At 46.8% G+C, this 19,025-nt stretch overlaps 1 protein-coding gene across 1 annotated transcript in view; it reads right to left on the bottom strand.

Annotated features, from left to right (window-relative positions):
• Positions 1-19,025, bottom strand: part of RTF1 (RTF1 homolog, Paf1/RNA polymerase II complex component) — a 371,191-nt gene that overhangs the window by 254,677 nt on the left and 97,489 nt on the right. The gene's annotated exons all lie outside the window — the stretch shown is intronic.

The following is a 19,025-nucleotide window of genomic DNA, read 5'->3' as shown; positions in this document are numbered from 1 at the left end:
CCGACGATATTAGACTTAAAGTTTTGTGTTTGCCAGCTAGCTCAGAGTTCACTAGAAACTTTCTCGAATAGGCAGGGAGGATTTTAACCTCGCTGGATAGACAAGAAGGGATTTAGTTTCTGACAACCATAGAACATGACAACTTTGCTCTCCCCTAATCAAGAGTGTATCTCTAGAGTCGTGTGAAAACAAAAGACAACTTATTTTACTCAGTCAGTTCAGTGCATTCTTAGTTTCACCAGATTGTAGAGAAAAGGAAGAGACGGGCGTGTTCAATAAAAAGATGTTATTTATTGATCAGTCTCCTTTCTCATACAAGAGAAATGAATAGTTATTATTGTAATACTTATAGTTAAGTAAAGTGCATACAGTAGAGACAGAATTATAAAATAATACTGTAAAAGCATTGATATGGTTTCTGAGCCATATGATACTTTAAAATGGATAAAATAGATACATACATATATACATTTGACTAATCATACTCAACTGGTGCTTCTAACCACGCCTACCCCAGTGTACCTGACCTAAGCCTAATACGTGGGCGGGAGTAGATAAGTAGCAGTTTAAGTTAAGTTTGTTTTGCCAAGGGACTGACTCGAGAATTCTCTGCAAGGGGTTATTCAGTTCTGTACCTGAGCTCTAGAATGATGGAGGGCTGGTATCTCTTATCCCAGGTCTTGATATTCCAGCTGCCTGCGAGGGCTGCTTGGAAGCGCCGGAGCTCGATTTCTCAGCAGGAGAAAGACAGCGTCTCGTTCTCAGCGCGTCAGGAAGGCGGGGCAGCGCCTGTGGGCTTCGCTCTCTGCTGGGCTCCTCAGCACGTCTCGCTGCTCCAATCTCGTCACCACCGCATGTGTTTGCTTAAGGCAATGTCGGTAATATTTATACCTGAAAGGTGCCGAGATTGACGTAAGGATGGACATATATACGTCAATAAGGATGTCATATGAACGGGCTCGTTCGCACATTCTTTTCCTGAAGTTCTCGGTGAAATCAAAACAATGGCTATGGGAATTTCCCAGGTCGCTGTAGGTTTGATTTGTTTTGAGAACTCCGTATGCCTTATCAGGGGCTGGAGGAATATCGCTTGTCTAATTAGATGGCATGCGTTATGACCTAATCAGATAACGCGCTTCTGTGCCGTGGTGTGGCTTAATCAGATAACGGTTTTTGCACCGTTGGATGGCTGCTAGTTAATTATTAACCAAACCAGGGTCAGGAATAGGGGAATCGATACAGTACCTATAGGAATACATCACACCGTGTTCACTATTCCAGGTATAAAAAAATCTAAGCCCAACCTATTAACCAAGAAACGGGCCCAAGGACGCGTGTAGTTGGTGCTCATCCATACTAATATAATAAAGAGAGAGCCCAAACCTTTGAGGCGGGTAACCTCAGGAACCACAGCACCAATCACAACACCCAATACAGCGTTGGAAAGGGCAGTTGCAGCAGAAGGACATAGGCTATGCAGACGGCCACCATATATATATATATATTTATTTTTGCAGAGTTTTATATAGCGCGAACTTGACCCGAACTGAATCAGGTATCAGAGCGCTTTACATAGCACCAGTTACGTTACATGAGGACACACATTCATTTTTGTTAGGCACGGGGAGATTAAGTGATTTGCCCAGAATCACAGGATGGTTGGCGTCGTTAACAAGATTCGAACCCAGATCCGAGGTCGAGCGCCTTAGCCGTTAGGCCAACTCCTCTATACATTTAAACGGTAAAAGAACCGTGCCAGCAAAGTAGTCCCTTGTGGGCGTGTCTGCGTTGAGCTGTGGGCGTGGGCTGGGGGCGTGACTAACGCTCGGGGCCTGTGGTACGGCCATCACATCGTGGGCTGGGGGCGTGACAAACGCTGGGGGTGTGACAAACGCTGGGGGCATGTGTCCTCCCTTAATGCCATGTGAGTCGTACATACAAGCGCCAATTACGTTGCTGCGCAGCATCGAGGGGCACACTGGGGGCGTGACAAGCTGGGGGTGTGAGAAACGCTGGGGGCATGTGTCCGGCCTTCATGCCATGTGAACGCAATTGCGCTGCATCAAGGGGCACGCTGGGGGCGTGAGAAACGCTGGGGGCGTGTGCTACGTACCGCCCTTCATGCCATGTGGGTCGTACATTAATCAGAAGATCGTCTGCTGTGGCCGTGTCCTGGGGGCGTGAAAAACACGTTCACCTGGAGGCATGGTAAGTAACGTTACTGCAGCCTCTCCTGCGCGCGGTTACTGAACTCTCTCATTCAACGACATTACACGCGCCTGCTAACATCAACCAGGGCTGTAGCTGGGCTCAGGCCGGGGATCACTACACCAATTACACGCGCCTGCTAACATCAACCAGGGCTGCAGCTGGGCCTTCTCCGTCCCAATTCTAATGAAACAAAAAATGTTGTCTACCGCGAGATTTTAAAATAAATTGCCCTAGCCAAATATACACATTATACACATTCTATTTCATACCCAAACAATGTCGGGACGGGCTGCTAGTCCTAGCGATAAATCATTCGCAGATTCCAAACCTTTCCAGAGTGTGGAATTAAAACACCAAATCGACCCAGTCGAAAACTTTCTCTGCGTCAAACGCCAGTAGAAATTATTTGGTTGCTTTCTCGACTAGGTGGAAGACCCTCCGCAAGTTATCATATGTTTGTCAGCCTTTGATAAAGGACTGGTAAGAATGTATCAAGGCCGGAATGAGATACGCAAGTCTGGTAGTTATAATTTTCCCGGCTTGGGCAGCACAGAGATGAGAGCCTGACCCATGGAAGTGGGCACCGCCCCAAAGACTGCTATGGAGTTGTAAAGTTTTAAAGGCTCACCATGCGTGGAATAAGTTCCACCACAAACGTCTTGTAGAATTGTGTTGTGAGCCCATAAGGCCTGATGACTTATGAGGCTTGAGACTCAAAATGGCCTTGCGGAACTTCTCCTCCACCAGCTCTCCCAGTACATCATTTTGTGCTGCGGTCACCCTTGAGAGCTCCACCTCCTCGTGGCTATCAGCAGGACAGGGGTCCTTGTAAAAGCAACAAAAGGCCTGAGCTTTCCCCTGGTTCTGTGGTTGCCCCCCCCCCCCACCTTAATGTCCAATGTCTCCAATGAACGCCCTTTCCCTCTTAATCGGCAATTATCTTGCCAGGTGTTTAACCAACTTAATTTTCCTGTTCATATGCTGTGCATTAAAGTCGTAAGGTAAGTTCAGCCCTATTATTGTGAATGCATTGATCTTGCCTCGGAGGTCGGTCACTCTGTACAGTGAGAATAGGGCTTTTCTTGTGAGCCTGCTCTGCCGCTTGGAGATCTGCCTCGAAAGTCAACCACTCGTGTCTTTTTCTTATTGAGTGATGATTGAAGTGAGATGCATTTGCTGCAAAGTACTTGTGAGAAAGTGCCCTCTTTCTGCATGGTATGCCCCCCCTTTTTGCTGAATCGCTGATGTTCTTTGACTGAGTGTGCCCTGGGCTCCTGCTAATCCGGTACCCTGGGCCTATGTTCCTTCCCTAAAATTGCATTGAAGCCTAAACCCAATTGGCATCTCTGGCCACGGGTCAGCCCCTGGTAAATGGTACCACAGGTACCCAGGGCACTGTGACCAGAGAAGGCCTCTAGGGCTGCAGCACTTATTGTGGCATCCTTAGAGGTCCTGTACCCTGACACTCGCACACTGTCTTTGCAGCCTGTGTGTCTTGGTGCAGAACAAAGTGAAGAGTCAACAAACCACTGCCCTGGCATAGATCAGTCACCCCTCTAGCTGGGTGCACTATACCAGTGGTGAGGGTACATGTGCATGAGCCCTAGACCCCTACACTAAGTCCATTCTTAGACATTGTAAGGGCAGTGCTGCCATTAAGAGTCTATGGGGCTGGGAGTTTGTCATTACAAACTCCACAGCACCATAATGGCTACACTGAAAACTGAGAGTTTGCTATCAAACGTCTCAGCACATTAAGCCCCTACTGATGCCAGTGTGGGATTTTATGTAAAATGCACGACAGAGGGCATTTAGAGATGCCCCCTGAAACTCAACCAACTTCTAGTGTCCCAACTGAGTGGCTGCTTAGGCTGCCATCAACAGGCGTGTTTCTGGACCCCTGGGTCGAGAGCCTGCTGCTCTCAGGGGCCTGAAACAATGCACTTCCTGGGATGAGGTGCCCAGCCTCCTTCCCCAGGATGGGCAGGGTTCACGAAGGGGAAGCTTCAAAGCATGCCGCCTTTGTGAGCTTCCCCAGACCTCTAGCTGCTTTCAGCAACTGGTCCCCACTGGTTCTACCCCCCACTTTAGGAGGAGAACTGGCAGGAAAAACAAGTGAGGGAGAGCGGTGTGCCCACCTCTGCCAACTCCACCCCTCAGGTGGGGGAGGCAAGGTCAAGCAAAACTCTGAGTCCCCGCCAATTTGAGGGTGGGGGGACCCAACCAATTACGGACATGCTCCTGAACCCTCCCACTGGAGAGTGGCACAATAGGGGGTGTACCCACCCCAGGGAAGGGCCCCATTGGTCACTGCCCGCTACCTACCTGTAACACCCCTAAAACTAGTATTTAGGGGGCACCCTGAACCATGCTTCCTCAGATCCAGAAACGACAAGAAAGAAGATAAGAAGAAGGACCGAAGAGCCATGCAGAGTTAAGAGAACAATGCCTACTGACTTGGCCCCAGCCCGGTCTCCCCTCGAACCTGCTCCTGCAAAACCCCGGTGTGTCCTGCAGTCGACAACCTCAAAAACCCCGGAGGACTTGCCTGCCTTCACTTCCAAAGAATGCTTCTTCCACAAACACCGGATTTGTGAAACTGCAACCTCTGGCAGCAGCCGGAAACCGCAAATCCAGCCCACTCTGCACCCGCTGAACCTTGCCCGAGCTCAAGTGGAAAAATACCACAAGGAGGTCACCCCGGCGACCCTGAACCGAGATCTGGTGACCCCTGACCTGCCTCTAGCCTCAAACCGACACCTGCAATCTAAATCCAGAAGGCCCCCCTAACCGCGACCTGGAGCTGGTAAGAAGATCAGACCCCAAAAAGCACCCACCAGTGCCTAACTTGCCTCTCGAAGTGGTGGTCGCACCCAGAAGTCCTTCGTCTCCCTGCCTGCAGTGCTTTTGCAAACCGGAGGTTCTCCTTAGAAAACAGGGCGCCAGACGTCGAATCAGCACTCTGCATCCGGCCGCCTCAGTGCCTCTGAGGGGGTTCCTTTTGTGCTACTTTGTTTCCCCATTTGCCCTGACCTTAACCCTAGGAGCTTTGCTCCCCCATACAGTGGGATGCTTGCCAGAAGCCACCTACCAGAGGCCCCCTATCCCCCATTGGATAACATTGGGCCTCAACACTCTGCACCCGGCCGCCCTAGTGCCGCTGAGGGTGCAACAACAGTGCATCTCTGACCCTGGGGGACCCCCGAGTCTAACCCCAGAACCTTAACTCCCACAGTCGATTACTAACCTGTGAACCGATAACCTGTTTTTTCTCCATAGGATAACATTGACAATTTTCTTCCAAAAAGTTTGTGTGGCGTTTTGAAATCTAAAAATATTCTTTAAAAATCGCACAAATAACCAAAACGTATTTACTTACCTGTTTGCAGGAAATGTCCCAGTGCTGAATCTAGGTATCTAGCACAGAGTTAGAAAAGTAACGTAAAAGGAAAATGCTACTTACCAGTATGCATCTGTTCTTGGCATGTAGGGCTGCAGATCACACACTAGTGCATAGATCGCCTTCTGGTGGTGGGCCCAGATGATTACACTTTGTTGTTGTCTTGGAAGAGTCTTTGTTTGGTAGAGGACTCCTCCTGTAGAGCATAGTGTGCATGGGCATCGACCATCTTCATATTGTTTTTCGCCATTGGGAAAATGGAGTTGTGTGAACAGAAAAAGATGTCCATGTATAGTGTATCTAATTAAGATATTACTGGAACAGATATAGGTAGCCAGGGAGGCGGGTGGGCGTGTGTGGATCTGCAGCCTTACATGCCAAGAACAGATGCATACTGGTAAGTAGCATTTTTCGTTCGAAGCATATGGGCTGCAGATCACACACTAGTGCATTGATTGCATAGCAATTCTCTCCCTTAGCGGCGACCACCAGTATCTGTTGCAGTAGTTTGAAATAGTGTTTTGAGTACAGCCTGGACCACACTAGCTTGTTGTTTTGCTTGCACATCTACACAGTAATGCTTTGTGAATGTGTGTGGTGTAGACAATGTAGCTGCTTTGCAGATATCATCTAAGGGAATATTTCCTAAAAATGCCATAGATGCCCCTATTTTACGGGTGGAAAGAGCCCTAGGGGGAACGGATAACGTGCGTTTTGCCTTTTGGTAACGCATTTGAATGCATTTGACATGCCACCTTGCAATCCCAGTTTTTGAAATGGGATTACCTATATGTGGAGGAGAAAAGGACACAACGGTTTTGTTTTATGAAATGGCTTTGTCCTATCAATATAGTAGAGTAGAGCTCTTTGACATCTAATGTATGGAGAGCTCTTTCAGCAACTGTGTGGGGTTGAAAGAAGAATACTGGCAACTCAATAGACTGATTGAGATGGAACGGTGAAATGACTTTTGGAAGGAATTTGGAGTTTGTCTTTAGAACCACTTTGTTGTGATGGAGTTGTAAGAATGGTTCCTGAATTGTTAATGCCTGGATCTCACCCACTCTTCTGAGTGAGGTGATAGCAATTAAAAAGGCAGCTTTCCAAGAAAGGAACTGTGATTCACACTAATGCAAGGGTTCAAATGGAGGACCCATAAGTCTAGTGAGAACAATGTTTAGATTCCATATCGGGGCTGGTGGTACCCTGGGAGGAATTATTCTTTTGAGTCCTTCCATGAATGCTTTGATGGCAGGTACTCTGAATAATGACAGATGTCTGTTTTGAAGGTAAGCTGCTATTGCAGCAAGATGTAACCTGATTGACAAGTATGCTAAACCACATCTTTGTAGATGGAGCAGGTAACATATGTTTTGAATGGAAACATCTAGTGGGTTAATGTTATTTGTGCAATACACAACAAACCTTTTTTGCAGTAGAGAGGCAACTTCTTGTTTTAGGAGTGTGAGATGCTCCTGTGACATGCGACGCGGTCTGTGTTGTATTGTTGGAGGAGTGGAAGTGAGTTCCAGGCAATAACATGACTGAACTATTTGTCTCACCCACCTGTCTGTGGTGATAGAGTTCCAGACAGGTAGGAACTGTTGTAATCTCCCCCCGACAGGAGTGGAATGGTCTGGGGGGAGGGGAGGGAAGTCACTGCTTGGGAGTTGAGGCTTTGCAATTGTTGTTACCTCTGCCTCTACCTTTAGTGTTGTTTCCTCTATAGCCTCCTCTGTAATAACCTCTATTGGTTGAGGATAGGGCGGGTGCCTTGTAAGAAGAGGCGGCGTTGTCCGCTTGAAATTTTTTGGAGGCGGCCCTGTAAGAGGAGCGACGAAAGGACGCTCTGGGAGTTTGAGTTTGCAAAGCTCCCAAGGATTTTGCTGTGTCCATATCTTTTTTCATTTTTTCGAGTGCATTATCAACTGTAGGACCAAAAAGATGTTGCTGGTCCAAAGGTTGATTAAGGTTGCTGGTTTGTACCTCTGGTTTGAAACCAGAGATGCGCAACCAGGCATGCCTACGTAACAGTATGCCTGTATTTACTGCTCTTGAGGCTGTGTCAGCAGTATCTAAAGCACAACCGATTGAGGTATTAGTAATGACCTTACCTTCCTGTATTAAGTCAGAAGCCCTAGAGGCTTTTTGGTGTTCTTCGTTGCAGAGCCGGAAGGCGGGGCGTCAGAGGTTTTTGGTCGGTGTGCACCTGGACCCGGAGGTGGAACCGAAGCCTGGCCCGGTATGGGGGTGTGCACAGGGTCGACGCTTGTACTCACGACCTGTTGACCAGCTGGAAGTAGATAGTCATCGTCTGATTATCCTTCGGCTCCTGAAGCTGAATCCTCAGCTTCGGAAGCGGCGTCGTCCTGCTGTTGTTCTTCGGACTCTAGATCGATTGGAGCTTCTTCTATGATGAGATTTGGTGTTGATGAAGAGGACTGCGGCATGACTCTTCGAGCTCGACTGTCTGATAGTTTTCTTGGACCGGAACGAAGCGCAGGCCGGGCAATCTCGCCTCTCGTGCTTTGGGGACAAGCACAGATTGCACACCTCATGTAGACCAGTGTGGGAAAATTTGTGTCCACACTGAGGGCACTTCTTGAAGGATGTTCTTTCCATGAGCCAAAGGCCCAATGGCGCAGTTGGGCCCAACAGCCCGACGAACGCTGGAATCGAGAAGAAAAAAGTTTTTCGGCGTGAGTAACTCGGAAATTGCGATCGAAGATGATACCGACGGTATGATGGAGGAATGGAAGTCGAAAGGAGATCGGTAACGGGACCGAACGATAAACCTATCCAAGCCCGATAGCGGAAAAAAACTATCTGAAGATGGAGTCGATGCCCATGCACACTGTGCTCTACAGGAGGAGTCATCTACAAAACAAAGACTCTTCCAAGACAACAACAAAGTGTAATCATCCTGGCCCACCAACAGATGGCGATCTATGCACTAGTGTGTGATCTGCAGCCCATATGCCTCTAACAGTAACTTACCTGTCATTTACTGAAAAAGTCTATTAATTTCAATGTACTGTATTTTATTTTATTTTAAACCTTTATTGGTGACGAAAAGATATGAATCACAGCATACTACCTACATCCACAGCTGGGCCGGCATTGTGATGCATCAAATATGTAGAGAATATAACAAGTGGGTAGCGAAGTACACAGCAAGCCGCCTACAACCCTTCCGGGCCGGCCGCGTTAGTTGGAAAGTTGAGCTGTAAGGGCAGTGGTATCATTGTGGTCATATGGTAACTAACAATAACCATAACATATTATGAAAGTGGACATGTCCACTAATGCACTGCGATTAAGTGGTGTAGATCTACGGTAATGGTGCATTCCAGGGAATAAAATCTGGAGTAGCGTGACGTCGTGTCCCATGTCCTCCAGTGGGCGAAACGTGCGGGTAAGGGGGGTAAGACTTTGTCAGGTATAGGTAACCCACTATGGTATCACAGTGTCTGTATCAGTAGTGTGTTCCAACAAATAGGTTTGTAAGGGACCCCAGACGTCTTTCGGCCGCGATAAGGGGCGTTGAAGGTCTGCGTATGTATGTAGTTGTTCTTGACAATAAACAAGATCGTGAAGCCAGTCCTTAAATTTCAGCGCTCTTCCTCTACACCATCTACAGGCGATTCTCCTTTTAGCGAGAAGGAGTGCAAGGGAAGTGTATTTATATTTTGGCAGCGATGGGTTCAGTGTACCCCAGCAGTATAGTGAGGGAATCTACAGGAATGTGCAGGCCGGTCATGAGATCCAGTGCCATGAGAACCTCCGCCCAATAGCGTTGTATGGGGAGGCAGTCCCAGGCTACATGATTAAAGTTGGCCCCTTCACTTCCGCAGCATTCACAGTGGTCATCGAATCTTCAGTCGGAACATCCGCGCTGGCTTGTAATAGACGCGGTGGACATATTTATAATGTATTATTCTAAACCTGCTGCTGGCGGATATATCTCCCGTTTGCTTGCAGCAGTATGTCCACTGTTACTCGGTGATAGAGTGTCCCAATTCCTCTTCCCATTTGTGTCGGGCCAAAGGGGCGGGGGGGGGGGGGGGGGGGGTCATATTCTCTGTTGGCTTGACCGTCCAGTATAGCAGTGAGAGCACGTGTGCAGGAGCGTCTTGCTGCAATAGTGTGTGCAGCGGGGCCATAACTGGAGGTTCAAGAGGGAAGGTGGGTGTGATGACCTTCACATCCTGGCGGAGTCTAATGTAAAAAAATCGCTCTAAGGGGAGGGGTTTTGGTCTTTAAAAAATTCCTCACTAGTGCTGAATTTCCCCCCTGTGTATAGATGTCCCCAGGTGTGAATGGAGAATTTGCAGAAAAGTCGGCGGCAGCCACCTTCCTACATGACCGGGATGTCCTGCCGTCCAGAGGGGCAGAAGCGGAGAGCACATAAGTGTGCATTAGGTGGACTTGGCGAGGTCGTGCCATGCACTGACAGTGCATTGGACGGTAGTGGCTGCAAAATGCAGTTTAACTTATGGGATGCTATGGTATGCAGTACTTGGGGTGGGGGCCATATAACCGTCTTCAATCGCCAAGTGGGGCATAAAGGGGGGGGGGGGTTCATCCAGTATGCAGTGTTGTGTGCCTGTGCACAGCTGAAGTAGAATTCCACATCTAGTATGGCGAATCCGCCTGCACAGAACGGGCGCGTGAGTATATCCCATCGCAGCCTGGCCTGCTTCCCTTTCCATGAGAGTTGTATAAGCTGGGTTTTAATGGCAAAAAAAGTGACGGCTAGGGGCGTAGGGGAGATTTACAAATAAATATAACAGCTTGAGCAGGATAACCATTTTTATAATGGCTGCCCTGCCGGCCATTGACGGGGGCATCGCAATCCATCTCATGATTTTCTCAGGTATGGAATCCAGCGCTCGCCCATAGTTGGCCCTCATGAGTTCCTCGCGGTTGCGAGAGACTATTATGCCAAGATTGATGAGTGTCGTTGCACCATTTAAGGGGAAAGTCTGGCTTGAATTTTATGGTGAATTCAGTGAGGGGGTATATCTGGGATTTGCTCTAGTTAATATTGACTCCTGATAGTTGTCCAAAAAGTATGAATAGTCATAGTATGGGATTTAGACTCACTTCCGGATGGCGTAGATATAGGGTGAGGTTGCCAGCATATAGGGAGATAAGTATTTGTCTTTCTGGGTAAATTATGTCATGGTTTCGGTAGTGTTGTCGAATTTTTGCGGCCAGGGGTTCGATAGCCAGGGCAAAGAGGAGAGGGGACAGTGGGCCCCCCCGCCTGGTGCCTCTGACCAGCGGGAATGAGGAAGAGTGCAAGCCATTAACCATCACGGTGGCACGAAGCCCTGTGTATAATAAATTAATCCAGGCCAGGAATGGGGAAAGGAATCCCATGCGCACCAAGACAAAGGAAAGATAATCCCATTCCAAGGCGTCGAATGCCTTAGTGGCATCAAGGAAAATAGCAGCGGCATCTTCTTCAGGGTCAATATCATTGAGCAGTGCAAACAGAGTGCGTAGGTTATGGGCTGTGCTTCTCGTCGGGACAAAACCAGATTGATCCGGGAGGACCAACACCGGCATGAGAGGACTAATGCGGTTTGCAATCAGTTTGGCAAGGATCTTAGCATCTACATTTATAAGGGATAGGGGTCTATAAGAGTCTAGTTGTGTGGGCGGTTTCCGTGGAGAAAAGGACAGCTAATTCAGTGGAATGACTAGCTCTAAACCCCGATTGTGTGGGGTGTAAGAGGTGCCCCTCTTCAAGATATTCCATAAGCTGCGCATTAACTATTTTCTCCACCACTTTCATACAAAATGGGAGAAGAGAGATGGGACGTAGGTTCTGTAACTGGGAGATATGCAGGTTGGGCTTCTTTTTCAAAGGAATCACCTGAGCCCTTTTCCATACATCTAGCACATGGCACTCCTGAAAGGCTAGGGTTGCCATGTGACTGATGTGATCTATTATCCCATCATGGAAACCCATAAAACACTTGGGCGGAGCTGCGTCGCCAGGAGATCCTGACTGAATACTGTTGGCAATGCTCAACATAACCTGCCTATCCGGTACTTTAAAACACTTCAGTTGAGTGTTAATGGCCAGACTCTTTCCCTTTTCAGCCTGGTTTTGCAACACATCCGTCTCACCCATGAAAGAGGCGAAGATTTTTTCCACTTTGTCAACAAAGTGGTCCGCTATTGACTCGCACAGTTCATTAGAGCAGGTGTCTTGCGCCATTAATCTTGTGGGGACTGTAAGTTCTTTATATATGGCAAATAGTTCTTTAGTAGGATTATCTGCCATTTCTATTCTTTCTTTAAGGAACGCTCTCTTTGCTGCTCTAACCAGTTTGTGATATTTTCTCAATTCGTTCTTGTAGTGCAGTTTGCACCCTGAGTTGTAATTTTTTCGCCAGTTGCGCTCTAAATTTTTACATTTAGCTTTGTTCTCCATAAGCTCTTTGCTAAACCACGGGCCGTTTTAGTCCTCCTAACAGGGGGCTTATTTGTCCAAGGTGCCACTGTATCTAAGGCATTCGACATCCATTCTTCATACCCTTTCCACGCCTCCTGCAAGGTGTCGCTCCGAGGGGGCGGCTCGTTCAGCAGGGCAAGCCTATATGCTTCCTGACTGAACTTTTTCCAATCCCTTCGCTTTAGTGGCATTGGCTTTCCTCCCTCCAATTTCCGAAGGCCACCTTCCACCTCAAATGGAATCAAACAATGATCCGACCACGGGATTCTAATCGGGGAAGAGACCTTCATTCCATCCCAATTTGCAAAAATAGGATCAAGGAGGTGACCCAGTTGATGTGTGGGTGCAAGTGACTGCAGTTTCAGCATCAGGGATTTCAGTGTTTCCACGACTGCCTGCGCCTCCCTACAATCGGCATCCTCAAAATGAAGATTTAAGTCCCCCAAGATGAGGAGCTTCTTGTAGCGCAGCGCCGGCTGGGTGGCCAATTCTGCCAAGTTGTCACAAAACTGCGCAGTTCCGCCGGCGGGGACGATAGATCAGAAAGCCATTAATAATATTTGTAGGGGAAATTTTTATCGTGAAAAATCCTGCCTCACTATTCAACAGTTTGACTTGATCTAGAGTGCATATCAACTCACTTATGAATCAGCGCCAGCCCTCCTCCTCTCTGGCGCCCCCTGTCAACTCTCAGTAGACAGTATCCTAAAGGAATAGCCTCAAGGATTTCAGGCGATGACTCTTCGTCCAGCCATGTCTCCGTTAAACAGAGTACATCAAGCTTGTAGTCCACTAAAAGCTCGTGGATTTCTAGCTTGTGTTTCTTCATTGAGCGGCAGTTAAGCAGTATCATCCTTACTTATCTTCTTCCAGTCCCATGCCTATTAGGGTTCGGGAGTCGAAGGTACAATCCACACAGCGTAAAGGTAGTGTATCTGCCTGCAAATTATGCCAGCATCTCCCTTTGATCTTCGGGCGAAGGAGGAGTAGTAGTTGTTCTCTAGTGTATTGAAGTCTACCTACCCCACCATTCTCGCAATGAACAGGGGTTCTGGCCCCAGGCCCCGTCCGGCCGCGGACAGGCTTGCCTTCGGCACGCCGCCGGCGCGCCCACTGCGCGCGTCCGCTGCGCGGTCAGGAGGGTGCTTCACTCATATGCAGGCTGGGGGTGGGAGTGGCCGAACTGCTGGAGCGGCGATCCCGGGCTACCCCCAAGATGGCGACCAAAGCTGGCTCTAACTGAGACAGCACCTAACTCGGCTGTAGGGAGAGCGAGCAGGATAGGGGGGGAGCGCGGTGAGAAGAGCGTTCTTCACCCAAGTAGATATTAAAAATAAGCGTCCTTTGCAACAAGTAAATTAATAAAAACAGCGAATACAATTTTAAAATTTGCGAGTCTACCGGCTTTTTGCCTCAGGAGGTATTCCGCGCAGCAAACAATAGTTCCAATTGTTTTCAGTAGTTTCGTTTTACCAAAAAATGAAGGCCGAATTCAGAGTTCAGGGAACGCTGTGTGCTCGTTGTTTTAAAAGTTATTCTCGTTGTTTGGTGAGAACATTAAATCAGACAGGCTTGCAAAAAATTGGTCTACAACATCAGGTGAAAGTTCGACCAAGTTCGAAAAAGCTGCAATAGTGCATATGTGAGAATTATTGCCATCATCGATGTCGGGATCAGCAATGCTCACAGAAGGTTGTACCTGTGTGGTGCTGCTTTCATCTCGTTCTTCACCGCCACCTAATCGTAATGGTGAGGTCTCAACGAATGCCGTCATCAGAATAGGTAGCCGCTGGGGACAACACAATGCATGAGCCGTTACCGAACCAAGCAAAGTATCGATATTCATAGGTACTGCTGATGGTAGTGTAAGACAGACGTCCAACACGCATTGTTCTCCGCATAGCAGACATCAAAGCACAGGTAAGATGCAATCTTGCCAGATTGGTCTGAATGAATGAAACCAAGTTGTATTCAGATCTCTTAGCCGGGCTAATCCGAGGACTCTAGTGATTCGGTCGCGGTAGCGAATTGCTAGGATCGTTTCTTCCATCGTAGCTGGAGTTTTGTCTGTGTGATGTGATGTGAAAGGTATTTGTAAAGCGCAGCATACACTATACAGTTTCTTGGCGCTGTGGCAGAGAATGACGGTGGGCACCGCCTGGGTAGGACAAGGGAGTGCACAGCAGCAACAGGAAAAAAAAAAAAAAAAAAAGAGAGAAAGAAAAAGAACGGAGAAGAAAAAAAACATTTTAGTTGTATGCAATGCGAAACAGATAAGTCTTAAGAAGGGATCTAAAACGGGTATAGGGAGAAGCAAGCCTTATGTCCAAAGGGAGGGCATTCCAGAAAGATGGAGCAAGGAATGAGAATCTTAAAACTCCCCATTTCTTACGCTTGACTCTCGGGATTTTGAGTAAAGCCGAGTGAAGATTGCGAGAGGGGACATAAGGATGAATGAGGGAAGAGATAAAGGTAGGACCTAAGCCACGCAGAGATTTAAAAACAAGGCAGCCCAGCTTGAATTTGCAGTGTTCAGAAACAGGGAGCCAGTGCAAAGATCTTAGCAGGGGGCGGACGTGATGGTGCCTCGGTTGATGGAAGATGAGGCGTGCAACGCCAAAAGGGCTAAGGTAAGAGCCTCGGTGGTAAGAAACCGCGTGATTTTCCGAATTTTGCGCAATTGGAAAAAACAAGAAGAGACAGTGGCATTTATCTGGGGCTTCATCGAAAGATCTTTACTGATGATAACCCCCAGACTTTTGGCTGTGTCAACTGGACGAGGGGGAAGACCCAAGCTAGCAGGCCAGAAATTGGAATTCCAAGGATTGGAGGGCCCCCCCCCCCCCCCCCCCCGACAAGAACCAGTTCGGTCTTGTCGGGGTTAAGCTTAAGGTGATTTGCCCCCATCCAGTTGTTGATGTGACAGAGGGTGGCTTGAAAATCTGAGACCGACTGGTCCGAGGGGTCGATGTTAAAGACCAACTGAATGTCATCCGCATAATTAAACGCGGTGACATTCCTATCTCGGAGAGACCGGATCAGGGGGGTAAGGTATAAATTAAAAAGGAGGGGGGATAAAGAAGAGCCCTGCGGCACGCCTCAGGTCAACCCCACCCTGTCAGCGGAAAACTGGGAAAGCCGGACCGCTTGTTGGCGGCTGGTGAGAAACGAGCGAACCCAGTCCAGGGCAGTGCCCCGGATGCCAGCCTGCCTGACACGGTCGACCAAGATGACATGGTCGACCGTGTCAAAGGCGGCCGACAAATCAAGGAGCACTAGGGCCTGACTGATGTTAGAGTCGGCCCCCCTACGCAGTTCTTCCATGACATCTCTGTAGAGTGGGCGGGTCTAAACCCGGCCTGTTGAGAGTCAAGAAAATGAGACTGCTCAACAAACGAGCTCAAGATGTTTGTGACGTGAGACTCGAGCACCTTGCTGAGGTAGGGAAGGAGGGAGATAGGGCGGAAATTGCTCATGATCGTGGGATCGGCTGTAGGTTTCTTTAAGATAGGCACTACCTCGGCTGCCTTAAAAGAGCTAGGGACTAGGCCAAGAGTGAGGGAATTATTCAGGAGTGCCAAAGGGGGGGCTGGGCAAGCAATGAAGGCCTCACGTAGGATCTTGGGAGGGCAGCAATCAGTGGGAGACCCTGAGGTGACTTTGTGGCTTGGCATATCGGAGCAGAAGGATCAAAAATAAAATTCCTGCTACGAGTCCCAAAAGAAGAGGCAGGCCGCCGAATAACGAATGCACAAAATTCGGGAAAATGCCCAGAACTGTTTCAAAGGGTGCTAACAGTCCCGAAGAAATTGTCTTAAATACATGCGCGATGCCACTGGTATCAGACATGTTTTAAGATTTGACCTAACATTTCTACGAAATGCACTGGGCAATTTGTTGATAATAGGGTATGTATCCCGCTGTCCCTGCAACTTGTAGATCATACGTCTCTTTGGACGAGGTTAAAGGCACAGTTGTCTGTAAAAGAATAGACTTCATTCTGCTTAAAGTATCAATTCGAATAGAAGAGCTATTCAAAGAAGGCCATATTGCCGCCTCCATGTCTGGATTGCTGCTTGGATACAATACTTGCATACAGCAAGTGACCATGGAAGTAACGCTCACGAGATCGGCTTTTCCTGGCACCATGCCACAACAGCTGTGGTCACTTATTAGAACGTAGCTGCCGTTGGAAAGCTGTCTGTGTTGCAGGAGTGCCATGCAGGTGACATGAAAGGTTATTTGATGAACCTTCGCAGGCTTCATGCAAGTTAATACCTTGACACAGAAGTATACCGTTTAGTGATTTTTTACAAATGTTACCACTAAGGAATACCTCCTTTTTCCCTTCACTATAACATTTGTGTGTATAAGGTAAATTCCAGGTTGATTTTATGTATCCTTTACCCAACCTTTCATACAGGCCTGCTGGTATATATTTTTGGCAATACTTAAACTGGAAAGTGGTTATCGGCATTGTAATTGTTCCGTGTATTATCCATTCAATGACAGGTCTCTCGGACATTGTCAATGGTAATCTCTCAAGTGTTTCAATGCTCAGAATCGTATAGTCTGCTCCTTTTTGTGCCAAACTGATCTGTTTATCAGTAAGGTTAAATATAGAGAATAATGACGTTGTGTTGATTAAACGCCATGGCACGTAGCCTGAACGCAGATTTTGTAACGTCCAGCCTAGCTGTACAATAGAACGTAATTGGGACTGACCATGTTGTAACATTAGCAAGTCCTGCTCTATTATATCAATAGCAGATGATACAATGCTGTCTAGTGAATATATTCTGGAGGACAGAGTCGTTAACCCATTGTACACTACAGAAAGTGATTTTTCCAAATTAATACGATCAATTTCTCGTATTTTTTCAGCAGTTTCAATTTGTGTTACTTTTCAAGCCTCGTTGTAAGCAGCGTATATACCGGCGTATGTGAAACGTTTTTGATGCTGTTTGCGAGGTCCCAGTATGAAATCTCGCAAGTCAGCACCGTCTTTAAGTAAAGTCAAGTGTTGCTTAATTTCAGCCAGTGTGGATTTTGTAGCCACTCAAGGCATAGTTTCCCTACACTATATGTTGTAACTATCCCTGGATGTTGTCTCTGGGAATATCTTGGGTCTGGCCTGTTCTGTTTTAACCCCTGTATTTTGTTCAGGAATCTATCTTGACAGTTATTTGTGTCTGTGGGCCAGATCAACCATTTTTTCCAATCAGGATTTGTTCTGTTTTGGTGTAAAATATGGCATACGTCTATCTCCACATCTGTAGTGCTATTACTATCAGGTATGGGCTTTGGAATAGACTGTTTGTTTAAGTCTTTTATCTTGACTAAACCACGACAGGTTGTTTGTTGAATGGTGTCATTCAGGAATATTATCTGTTCTGGGATCATGCAGGCTCTAAATAATGCTTCTAGACCTTGTACCTGCCTTTCTTTTGTACCCCAGATGGTTTTTGTTTCAATGTTATTTTTCCAAAATTCAAAACCAAATGTAGTCATTTTATCATAAAAAAATTCAGAATAAATCAATTTAGTATTTGTCAACATTGTTTTCATTCCTGTCTTATTTAACATTTTAAAATAAAACGTTTCTGCATCACTTGTGTTGAACCCCAAGAAGTATGTGAATTTCTCATAAAATGTTTTCGAGCTGCCTTTTGGCGGTGTGGGACAATGTTCCCATTGGTTATAATTAAAAACATTTCTAGGTTGAGCAGATTTATGCAAATAGTGATGACCATAATGATTATAACAGTACATTTCTTCATAGTATGATGAACCCTGCAAATAATCATGTTCTGTGAATTTAGCTGATTGAAAATATTAATAATATGATGTCAGATTTAGTAAAGTCCCAATCATCAGAGAAAGTACTTGGTGTCACAAAGTCACTTAAGGAAACCTTGAATTGGTGTAGATATTTCAAGAGCTCAATCGGGCCATAAATTTCATAATCCGTTTTGTCCCATGCTACCCCACCGGGTATTGGATTGGCTGTGATGTTCACGGATGACAGTTCTCTTTTCTAGATGTGAGATGATCGGTGTGGCTTTAGGACCAAGTTGATGTTCTGACTTGCTGTGTCCATTGTACTATATTTTCCATCAATAAATCTACCCAAACATAAAACCATGATGAGCCAAAGCAGGAGGAAAAGTACACCTAACACAATCCATAATTCAATCCATGGAGAAATCAGATATGTTTCTTTGAGTTGATGAAAGAGTTCAGTTACTTTGTCTTTGAAAGTTTTTGTTGCTGGCGTTTCTTCATGTTCACTTGGATCATCAGAAAAGTCATCGAAATTGATGTAGTAGCCAGATGCAGTTCTGTCAATTGTTGGAATTGCTTCCGGATTTTCATTTTTCTTTGCATTTTTCTTTGGTACATTAGTTTAGTACGATGCTACATCGTTGTAGACAGGTGTTTCTTGACGAACTGTTGCAATTTGGGTTTCAAGAGGCACAAGTTCCATGGCTTTGTTGCATAGTCCTTTTTTGTTCACTGCAGGTTTATCAAAAGTGATTAGTCTCTCAGTTTGAACCTCTTGGGTTGTAACAAGGTTTGGTCTTCTGCTACTTCTTGGGAGTCCACTGGGCCTACTACTTATTATTGGCCACATGATTGTGGTTTTACCAGGTCGATGGATACAACTCTGTTCTCCTTTTAACCAGCAAGGGGCGGTAGTACTACTGATCTTGGTCCGCTGACAGCTAAGACAGGTACTGCTTTTCTGTAAGAAGGCCCAAATTCCTTCTTCACCGCGATCTTCTCTCTGACTAGATCCCCAATCTTTGGAATCCAGACAGGTCTTGCTGGGACAGGTGGTTTCTCTTCAGTGGCTGTTGGCTTTAACTTTATGTTACTTAGACTTCTTCTTGTTTCATTTAAGTCCTGTAAAACAGCCAAACGATCTTGGATATCAAAGGCTTT

Source organism: Lissotriton helveticus, chromosome 9, assembly GCF_964261635.1.
Source record: "Lissotriton helveticus chromosome 9, aLisHel1.1, whole genome shotgun sequence".
Taxonomy (NCBI): domain Eukaryota; kingdom Metazoa; phylum Chordata; class Amphibia; order Caudata; family Salamandridae; genus Lissotriton; species Lissotriton helveticus.
Note: the sequence above shows the minus strand (reverse complement) of the source record. Positions and strands in the feature narration are given on the sequence as shown.